This window comes from Caretta caretta, chromosome 16, assembly GCF_965140235.1.
Source record: "Caretta caretta isolate rCarCar2 chromosome 16, rCarCar1.hap1, whole genome shotgun sequence".
NCBI classification, from domain to species: Eukaryota; Metazoa; Chordata; order Testudines; family Cheloniidae; genus Caretta; species Caretta caretta.
The window spans coordinates 8,685,039-8,697,151 of NC_134221.1; positions in this window are offsets into that span (position 1 = coordinate 8,685,039).

Genomic DNA, 12,113 nt, shown 5'->3' on the forward strand with positions numbered 1-12,113 from the left:
GACTACATGATGTTTGCACGGAGACTTGCTCTTCCTATGTACAGTACCTGGCACTGTGAGGCCCCAGTCTTGGTTGGGCCTCAGGCACCACTGTAATAAACATCAGTAAGAGTAATAATTATACCTGTACTGTAATACATATAATCGTTCTAATAGGCGGGCACACAGATACGATGCTGGTGATGGCTGTATAAGTAGATAGATTAATGAAGTTTGGTGAAAAAAAATGGCTGGATATCTTAGGTCAAATTCAGCCCTGGTGTAAAGAAGCACAATGCTCATTGAACTGTTTCTCCACCATTTTTTGCGCTAAGGTGAAAACTGGATGTTAACCCACTCCTTACATTGACATTAAACAACTGCATTATTTGGCCCAGCCGTTCTTTCTCCAAGATGTTTTCAGCAGTTTTCCAATAAAATAAAAGAGAAACATCTTCCTCTATGAACGTTCCTTTTTCTGGTACCCATTCAACCCCCGGCCACTTCTTGTAGAACTCTGCTCTTAGTCTCATGCCTGCGTCACTCACGACTGCAGGCTGCTACTTAAAGACAGCAAACACAACAATGTAAACGTAGGCACAAATTCAGCTTCCCCTTTCATATGAAAAGTGCATACTTCTGTTAGGCAGCACTCTCTGGTTTCCGGTATAGGGTGTTGTTTATATGACCATCGCTTATTTGCACTGTAGTGTCCAGGAAGTGGATCTCTTGTGCGGACTGGTCCAGGCTGAGGTTGATGGTGGGGTGGAAATTGTTGAAATCCTGGCGGAATTCCTCAAGGGCCTCCTTCCCATGGGTCCAGATGATGAAGATGTCATCAGTGTAGCACAAGAAGAAGTAGGGGCATTAGGGGACGAGAGCTGAGGAAGCATTGTTCTAAGTCAGCCATAAAAATCTGGCATACTGTGGGGCCATGCAGATACCCATAGCAGTCCCACTGACTTGAAGGTATACATTGTCCCCAAATCTGAAATAGTTGTGGGTGAGGACAAAGTCACAAAGTTCAGCCACCAGGTTTGCCATGACATTATCCGTGATACTGTTCCACAAAGTCCATCTTTGTGTGGAATGTTGGTGTAGAGAGCTTCTACACTACAATACCGACCTGGTGAAGTGAAGAAACAGATTGACAGAGCCAGAAGGGTACCCAGAAGTCACCTATTACAGGACAGGCCCAACAAAGAAAGTAACAGAACACCACTAACTGTCACATTCAGCCCCCAACTAAAACCTCTCTAGCGCATCATCAAGGATCTACAACCTATCCTGAAGGATGATCCCTCACTCTCACAGACCTTGGGAGACAGGTCAGTCCTTGCTTACAGACAGCCCCCCCAACCTGAAGCAAATACTCACCAACAACTACACACCACACAACAAAAAGACTAACCCAGGAACCAATCCCTGCAACAAACCCCGGTGCCAACTTTGTCTGCATATCTATTCAAGGGACACCATCATAGGACCTAACCCTATCAGCCACACCATCAGGGGCTCGTTCACTTGCACATCTACCAGTGTGATATATGCCATCATGTGCCAGCAATGTGCCCTCTGCCATGTACATTGGCCAAACTGGACAGTCTCTATGCAAAAGAATAAATGGGCACAAATCTGACATCAAGAATTATAACATTTAAAAACCAGTAGGAGAACACTTTAATCTCCCTGTCACTCAATAACAGACTTAAAAGTGGCCATTCTTCAACAACAAAACTTCAGAAACAGACTTCAACAAGAAACTGAAGAACTGGAATTAATTTGCAAACTGGACACCATCAAATTAGGCCTGAATAAAGACTGGAAGTGGCTGGGTCACTACGTAATTTTCCCTCTGTTGATACTCACCCCTTCTTGTCAATTGTTGGGAATGGACAACGTCCACCTTGACTGAATTAGCCTCATTAGCACTACAGAAAGTAATTTTCCCTCTGTTGATATTCACCCCTTCTTGTCAACTGTTTAGAATAAGCCACTTCCACCTTGATTGAATTGGCCTCATTAGCACTGACCCCCCTCTTGGTAAGGCAACTCCCATCTTTTCATGTGCTGTAACATATATACCGCTTACTGTATTTTTCACTCCATGGATCTGATGAAATGCATTTTTGCCCACGAAAGCTTATGCTCAAATAAATTTGTTAGTCTCTAAGGTTCCACAAGGACTCCTAGTTGTTTTTGCTGATACAGACTAACATGGCTGCTACCCTGAAACCTGTCATTAAGCTAAGTGGTTATCTTAGAGCAATTAGCAGCTTTCTAATGGTATCCATTGTAGGATGAACAGATGCTTCAAAAATTGCCCCCATAACTGAGTGATAGACCCTGCACCTCATCAGTCAATCAAATCAAGGTGAGCTTGTGGTGTGAGTGGCAAGCGCTGTGTGTAGGGAGCTGGGAGAGGATTCACTACCATTGAAAACAGGCTTGTGTGTCCCATGAACACTGGCCTGAGTACAACTACAACATTTCCAAACACATCCCCAGAGTGATGCTCCATCACTGCCTGGATTCTGTCATCAGCTCTGGACGCGCTCCCCTATCATCTCCCTGGTTATCTCGTGACCTTCTGGAATGCAGAGCTGCAGGCCAGTATGCTGTGTGCAGCTTCAAGGAGCTTCATATGAACGTTTGAACGTAGCTGCGGCTGTAGCGGCTTAAAGGCAGAGTGTAGCCAGGTCTTCGCATTGACTCTTGAATACACGAAATGTAGCACACTGCAGCATCTGCGCTACAGATCAGCAGCCAGATCTTTTCTCTGCCGTTGTGTGAAAGGACAAGAAGGGAGAAAACAAGTGAACCACAAAACCAGCAATGCTAATTGTTTCTTTGCAGAGTACACAAGTGACTTCTCTTACAGGGAAGCAAAAAAAAAAAAGAGAGAAAAAAGCCCTAACTCCAACTTAACATTGAACTAGTTTTAAGTGGAAAGGAAAAATATCAAACTTGTTGAATAGGCTCAAACTATCCAACATAGCTTACGTAAAATTCCCCCCTGCATGAAGTCACTGCGAACCGAGGCTCTTCAGTACCTCTCATGAGGCACTTGCCCTCTCCCTGAAGGAGGTCTAGGTGCTGTCAAAATCTTCCTATTCTTTTGCATTTATGCCATTGTAGCCCGCCTGCCAGAATCTGGCCCATAGTTTGTGAACAACTATCTTATCTCTAGGCAGATTTTTGTCACGAACATTTGATGAGTCAGAAGGGTGCCTGGAATGTAGATGAAAATGAATAAAAGGTCTTACACAGCAAATATTTGGTATTAGGAGAGGGGGCCTCTGACTCATCTCCACATTGAACCACTCAGACAGGCCCCTCCAGCAAGCAGTGCCCATCACTTTAGACTCAGCTGCACCTCTGTCCCACACGTCCTTACGATTACACTGGTAAAGCATTGGAAACCGGAAATGCAGAATCAGAAAACTGAGGTTATTGAAAATATGTATGCTCAAGATGAGTCACACCCTTTAAAATTCCCAGAGTGAATCATTTTCTCGCATCTCTCTTTGGCCTACATTATATTCTAGATTGGGGCCTGGGTGGGTTGAGTAACGCATTCAGAACTTTCTGGGACATGGATGCCGTTGTGAGGGACCTTTCCACTATGAGCGCTCTGATGCATCACTCATAATGGATACTACCGTTTTCTGTGCTGCTGGTATAAAACTTGGGGTTTCAGCCCTGGGAGCTGAATAGGTTGCATCCACCCTACCCTTCCCATATTGACAAATGGAAGCAGGTTAATCCAGCTTGATGTCCCAGAGCTGCGGGTTTCCAGTACTGAAATGGGTGTGTCAACATGGAAAAGGCTAAGAAACACTGAATACAATTTTCAAAAATACCTAAGGCCCAGATCCTCCAAGGTATTGTGGCACCCAACGCTCATGGAAATCAATGGAAGTTAGGCGCCTAAATACCTTTGAGGATCTGAGTAAGTGACTTAGCTGCCTAAGTCCCTCTGGAAGTCAATTATTCCAACTGAAACAAAGTTGAAAATCAATGGGACATAGGAACCTAAGTATTACTGTAACAACAACCGTTGAAATAATTGGAAACTGACCCATGTAGCATGTGGTTCTGATCCCGGTCAGGTGACTGGAGCTAATAAATAAAGTTAATGACACTGTGTGTGTTAGACACGTATTACTATTATGACAATATTTGGGGCTGTTACAATAGACTGTTCTTTTTAAGAGGTGCTATGGAGCTTCCATCCAAGACTTCCTCCTTCGGGATATATGGGAGGATTTCAAGAAGAGAAATGTTTTTTTGTTTTGGTTTTTTCTCATTTGGACTGGGTGGAAAAAAACAATCAATCAAAATTACTGAACCAAAGTAGACACAAGACAGGGAGAAAAATAGGGGTTAAATCAGCAATTTGTGCGATATTATCTCCCCGGGAAACTGCACAGTGTTTATTCTTGCTATGCAGACAGCTTTCTTGTTCAAAGGCAACACATCAGTCAGCCTTTGAAGGCAATAGCAGAGCAGGTATGTTGAATTAGCTGTAAATTGTCTGTAGGGGACAAAAATCTTTTTATAACAGTAGGCGATGTGCATCATCCATCGTTCTAAAAGTACAATACATAGAGAAACTAGTGGCATTAAGGCAGATGATAAAATGCAATACTAAGCCAATGCAAACGGAATGGTTATAATAGTGCAATAACTCATAGATTTTTCAGGTAATACTTTCCCTCAGTTGGAGTTATTGTCTGCCATGGAATATAATAGTTCTGTCTGCACAGCATCCTCTCCAAGAGGGAATGAGTCTGGGCTGTTTGACAGTCTTTGATATCTCACAGGAGGACGTATTAGGTAAGATTTAATAAAGATGGAAATTTTCTTTTCTGGGTCCGATACCATTTGGTAGTCTCATTAGTGACCTGGCGGATGGACTGGAGAGGGTGGTAGGGAAACTATGAAGCTGAGAGAAAAGGGAAGGGTAAGATTAACATACAGTATATGCCCAAAACCAGATTTTCAGATGTCTAGAGTGATTTGGGGCATTTCAATTTCTGGGTGCCTAATTTGAGACACCTGAAAGAAGGCTAATTTTCAGAGGGCAGGTGCTCAGCACTTTCTGCAAATGGCCTCTTCAGCATCTCTGTAGCTGGGTACCCAAGATTGGAGTCACCCAAAATCTCAGGACACTTCGGCAAAGCTTGGCCTGGGAAGGTCAGTGGAATGGTTTCAAGTCGCTGACCGAGGGTCAAATACAGGCAACAATAAATCAACTCAGATGATCGGGAGGAATAATCAAATGCACACACAAAAAAGGTCCTGATCCCAAATGCATTGAAATGAATGGAAAGGGTTCCCATTGATGACACTGTGCTCTGGAAGTGGCCCACAGAGAGCATGACCCTGACACCATACCGCATGAGGTGAGTTTGTACTGAAATCGGGGTGTTAATCAGAACTTGCAGACTAAAGGAATGTTTCCTTGGTCAAGGACTACAGAGAAAGATCTTGGTCTCACAGTGCATGACATAGCCACCGGTTGTAAAGACCATTAGATGATCCAGTGTAACCTCCTGTGTAATACAGACACTCGCAGTTCACCATGTTATTCCTAGAGTATGCCAATAACTTGGGTTAGACTAAAGCAAATCACACGAATGACAAAATATGACTGGAGACAAATAAATAAATGATCAAATAAAGAAAGAACGGGATAACCTTTGTTGACCCCTTTGCGTTCACAACAGAAATTGCTCAATACAATTTGAAGAATAAGAATAATCAGGAGGAGAGGAAGAAAGAAACCATGTGTTTTGCACAATACATTATTAACCTGTGTAACTCATTGCCATAACAGTTACTGATAGAGTTTAGCTGGATATGAAAAAGGATTATATAGACATTTATATGAATAATCAGAGTTAAATGAGATAGCTTAATATTGATGAGGGATTCAAACCCTCAGGTGTCAGTTAATGGCTAATTGCCTGGGGTCAAGAAGAAACATCCCTCTGGGTAGTTTATTCCACCATATTATGTTTCCTTGAACCTTCCTATGCAATATCCGGTAGTGGTCACTGCAGCGGACAGCACACTGGGCTAGAGGGCCCACTAGCCTCCTCTAGTATGGCGATTTCTATTTTTCTGTGTTCCAAATATGAGAGAATTGGGTTAAAAATGATGTTAAAATACTTCAGTTAGGGCAATGCAATTGGATTGGAGGTCATAAACATAAAAGGAAAAAAATGAAACATACAGAGGGCCAAAATTAGCCCAGCTTTAACCTAACCAAACCAACAGAATTGGGCTCCAGACACAGTAAAGCATCCAGATTATAATAAAGAGTCACAAGAAAAAATTACATTCCAGCGCAGACTGTTAATAAAGCTCTGAATATCTTATAAAAAGGGAAACCAAATACTCAATCTGCTGACTGTGGGATTAACATATTAAACTTAATTGGGAAATAACACAAGACAGAGAAAAGACAAAGTCACATCTAATGTGAAAGGCAAACTATACATCAAGGGAGGAAAAAGGACACAGGACAAATTCCTACTTATAAATCTGGCAAGCAGGAATGTTTTATCCCCAGATAATGATTAAAATCAAAGTTTTCTGAGGGAGGAGACACATTTTAGATTGTGAAGTTTTTGTTGTTGTTTGTTTGTTTTTGTTTTGTTTTATTTCTTGCGTCACTGTCATCCGGGGAAGAAAGGAACCTGCAAAAATTGGATCATGATCTAAGTTACTTATTGGGCCCCTATTACTATGGGCTCTGAGCAACTCCCAATTTTGAATCCTCACAACACCCCTGAGAGGCTGGGCACTGCTATTATCCCCATTGTACAGATGGGGATCTGAGGCACAAAGAGCCTAAAGGTTAGATTCGCAAAGGGTCTTTGGTGCTACAGTGCCCAGCTTTTAAGCATTTTCCGTCCAGTGGAATTCATGGGGAGAGTTAGGTGCTATAAATGATGTTCACAGAAGCCACCAAACAGAGGTGGGAGCCACCTAAACTAGCCAAAGGGAGATACCGACAAGATAGTGGTTGGCAGCACTGAACTCCATTGCCTGAACGCCTGTGTGGACCTACTCAGATTCCAGTATGTCCAGTCTATAATGCCAGACAAGCGATTCCGCCCTGGGTTTTCAAAGATATTCAGCACTGGCCTAACTCTGCCCCCAGTGCAGTCAGTAATAAAACTCGTGTTCACTTTAATGGGTAGAATTTTCAAAAGCCACTATGTCACTTAGGTGCACAAGTTCTGTTGCAGGTCAATGGGACTTGGGTCCTTAAGTCACTTAGGCACCTTTTAAAAATCACAGCCAAAGGGAGCAGAGGTAAACCAGAGCTGAGCATTTTTGAAAATCTCACCTTCGATGCTCATGACGGTGCTTTTTCAAGTACCCGTGACAGAGAAAAGTTTGGTTGACAACTTTGCAGTGTAGACAAGCCCTATGTGTCCGCATGGGGAAAAGACAGATAATACACTATCTTGAATTGACTCACCAAGATTTTTCACTTGAACTGCTTCTTAGACACACCCAGAGCTTTTTATCAATGCAATATACTTTATCCACCAGAAGCAGATATCCAACATGGATCATACTAAATCTGACCTCCCATGAGTTACTTTTAATTCTGTGTTTCTTTGATGCCAAGCACAGTGTACAAAGACTTTCACTTTTCCATTGATCTTCAGATCCTTTCTACTTTAGCCTTTTCTTGAGTTAATAAAACCTTAGGTACCTTAATAATGTCGATTTCAATGTTTTTAGGATTCCCCCACCCCCAAATTCTGCTCTAAATTAGACACCTTTAGGCCAATATCTCAGGATTTGTATCAGCTCTTCCTTCCTTGGGCAGAGAAGAGGGGTGACGACACTTCTGATGGAAAATCAAGGACTTCGCTGTTCCCAGCAAAGTTGGAGGCAAGGGCACAAGGAGAATGCAGAGCCAAGTCAAGAGGAACACCATCAACAGTCTCCTCCCCCCAGTCACATCTGCTCCAGACAGCCAGGATGTTTCTAGCAGTGTTACTTAGTACCCCATTTTCTCCAGAGTCTTTCACCATCTTGGAGGCATGCCAGCTAATATGGAAATGTCCAGCTGCTTTGAAAAAAGCAGAAGGCATGCTACAAGATTCTAGACTCAGCAGCACAACAGAAGGGGCTACTTTTACAACAGGAACACAGCATCAAACACCATGTTCACAACAGAAGGAGACATGAGTCCACAAATAGCCCAGATCAAAAGGGCTCAGGAAGACAGAAATTAGTAAAGCGTTTAGAGGAGAGGGGCGCAGAGACTCAGCCACCAGTAGCATGGCTCAAAGAGGTGTGAAATTCAAATTTGAAAACCTGGCCTGCGGTTTCAGACTAAACCCTTTTTGTTCTTTAGATGGTATGGGTTCATGCCCCCTGAAATTTGCTCTCGGTTTCAGGTATGAATGAATTCATGCACCTCTAAGCAAAACTCAACCAAAACTACCTACTTGTGCCTAGTTTCAGTACAAACCCAAAGCAAAAACCACAGAATTGCTCATGGTTTCCAGACCAAACCATATATTTTACCTAGTTCGGGGTTTCAGTATGATAATTGCATAGCTCCTAAAATAGAATACATGAAGCACAGGTGCCAAAGCAGATTGAATAGCTATATATACACTTTTGTCTTCTTATAACACAATGGGTGAAAATTCATCCTTCTGCTGGGGGAGGGGGGACAGAAACGGGATAGCACTAGGCACTGTGTATGACTCACAAGCACATGCTAAATGGGGATGGCGTTCCTGATAGGCCTTCAACGGGCCCTTAGACCAGGGATGAACATCACACAATGGGCTCAGTCCTGGGGCTCAGCTCTGGCTGCTTTGCACAGCCTAGTCTGAGCAAACGGAGTTACCCCCAGGGAAGGAAATGAAGGGTTCCGCCTGTCACAGGGAAATCCACAAGTGGTGTGAAGGTGATGTAGCCGGCTCTACATCCTCTGCCCCCTTGGTGCAGGGCACAGCTTGGGGACATAGGAGGGTGGGGGAAACCAAGAAGCTTTGTAGCTGCTCTCGGTTATGCCAAAGGCATAGGTGATAGAACTGGGGGTGCTGCTGTACCCCCGGCATGAAGTATAACAACCCAAATACGTGGTTTCCGCCTTCAGCACCCCCCCTATAAAAACTGTTCCAGCACCCCTGGCCAAGGGCCATTTTGGCCCCAGATGACCCGGAGTAGAAAGGCGTTATAGAGCCAAACCAGTGTGGAAGCATGGCGCAGTTGGGGATTGAGCCCAAAGTGGGAAGGAGGGATCCATCATGGGGATAAGCATGTTCAAACAATAGAAACATTCAAATAAAATTTGGCTGTAGCTGTCAAGGTTCCTCCCCCACTCTGAATGCTAGGGTACAGATGTGGGGACTTGCATGAAAAACCTCCTAAGCTTATCTTTACCAGCTTAGGTCAAAACTTCCCCAAGGTACAAAATATTCCACCCTTTCTCCTTGGATTGGCCGCTACCACCACCAAACAAATACTGGGTACTGGGGAAGAGCTGTTTGGAAACGTCTTTCCCCCCAAAATACTTCCCAAAACCTTGCACCCCACTTCCTGGACAAGGTTTGGTAAAAAGCCTCACCAATTTGCCTAGGTGACTACAGACCCAGACCCTTGGATCTTAAGAACAATGAACAATCCTCCCAACACTTGCACCCCCCCTTTTCTGGGAAATGTTGGATAAAAAGCCTCACCAATTTGCATAGGTGACCACAGACCCAAACCCTTGGATCTGAGAACAATGAAAAAGCATTCAGTTTTCTTACAAGAAGACTTTTAATAGAAATAGAAGTCAATAGAAATCACCTCTGTAAAATCAGGATGGTAGATACCTTACAGGGTAATTAGATTCAAAACACAGAGAACCCCTCTAGGCAAAACCTTAAGTTACAAAAAAGATACACAGACAGAAATAGTTATTCTATTCAGCACAATTCTTTTCTCAGCCATTTAAAGAAATCATAATCTAACACATACCTAGCTAGATTACTTACTAAAAGTTCTAAGACTCCATTCCTGGTCTATCCCCGGCAGAAAAAGCATATAGACAGACACACAGACCCTTTGTTTCTCTCCCTCCTCCCAGCTTTTGAAAGTATCTTGTCTCCTCATTGGTCATTTTGGTCAGGTTCCAGCGAGGTTACCTTTAGCTTCTTAACCCTTTACAGGTGAGAGGAGCTTTCCCCAGGCCAGGAGGGATTTCAAAGGGGTTTACCCTTCCCTTTATATTTATGACAGTAGCTATATGGTGGGTGGATAGAAAAGGATTTCTTTTTTAAATGTAGACAATTTGGCCAAAATGACTATGTAACTAAGCGTGTAATATAAATGGGCATGGAAGTGAATATGTGCCCTTTGGCAGTGATGGTATTTCTGAAGACAAGGTCTCAGATATTGAAATGGAGCCAAAGTTGTCTTCCAATGAACAGCAGTGGTTCTCATGGAATTCTATAGGAACCATCCCGTTAAATACTAATGAACCCATTAACCTGTGACTGAACTGGAGGATATCTTTTAGAAATTGATCTAATCTTCATTTAAAAGACTTCAAGTGATGATGAATTTACCACATACTCTTGAAAAGCTGCCCCCATGATTAACTACCCTCACTGTTAGGAAACTTCATCTAATTTTCAATTACTAATTTCAGCTTCCAGCAATTGGATCTTGTTATGTCTTTCCTTGATAGCTCAAAGTGTCCCTTAATGTCAGATCCCTTCTCCCTATATAGGTTAATATAGATTGTGGTGAAATTGCCTCTTCAATTTCTCTTTGATCAGCAAAACAGATAAAGTTCCTTAACTCTCCCATTGTAAAGTGTGCTTTCCAGACCTCAAATTATTTTATTACATCTTGCCACTGTAATTTCTTAGAGGGCAAGAACAGAACATTTCCCTAGAGAACACACGAATGTTAGAAACCCTGTAAATTGCAAGTTAAAGTTTTGCTAAAGGAAAGACCAACAGAATTGAAACTATGGGTCACACACACAAACCTAACCCTGTCCCTGTGGCCAATGGTAATTTAATTAGAGAGTTGGAGGACACATCCTACTCATTTCCTTTTTTGGTTTGTTTGACTGTTTATCTCTAGAGAGAAGACAGGTGGTTACCCACAGGATTGAGAGTCAGGAGATTTGGGTATTCTGCCATAGACTGCTTGTGTGACTTTAGCCATGTCACTTAACCTGTCTGTGTCTTGGCTTCTCCATCTGCATAGGAGAGAGAATAATATATTCTTTACCCCATCGTTTGTTTATCATTGTACACTGAAAACTCTCTGAGCGCATGTATTTGTACATCACCTAGCACAATGGGGTCTCAATGTCCACTAGAGCCATTAGGTACTACTGTAATATAAATAACATTAGCACTTCGCAAAGGAAGTATCATTATCTCCATTTTACAGATGGGGAAACTGAGTCACTGAGAGGCAAAGTAACTTGCCCAAGGAATAGAAACCAGCTCTCTTGAGTCCCCAAACCAGTGCTGTATCCACTAGGCCACAGTGGCTCCCTGGGAAGGCATGATAGATTATCATTCCCAACTGCCTATTGGGTTTGTAAGCAGAAATGTAATCACTGGCAGAAATTTCCACAGGAAGTCGTTCCTGGGTTTGTCCAGGCAGATGGTGCTTCTCTAACTTCATTTGGGCTCTATGGATCTGAAAATTCGTATCTTTACAATCAGCCAGACAGGCTAAGGAATAAGGAAGAGGAGTGGGATGAAGACAGTGAGAAAGAGGAGGTGGTGGTGTAGGTTGTGAAAGCAAATGAAAAAAGCTCTGACATAAGCAAAGGAAACTTCAAGTTTGTAATTTAAAAAATAGACTCAACATTTCTGTGACAGTAGATAAACATCTATCTGATGTACTGCTGGGACTCCTCCTTTTCTGGCTATAAATAGAAGCAACTTTTTACCTCATGTTATTTCCTCTGGGGTTTTTGGGGGTTCAAATGCGTGGTAGTGGGGATTAAAGAGTTTGCAAATGAGTTGTTATTAGTCAATATGAAAAATGGCCCCCAGGGTTCTGATGTGCAAGGCACTGTACAATCATGTACTAAAACAGTCCCTGTCCCTGAAGACCTAAAAGCTAAAGGA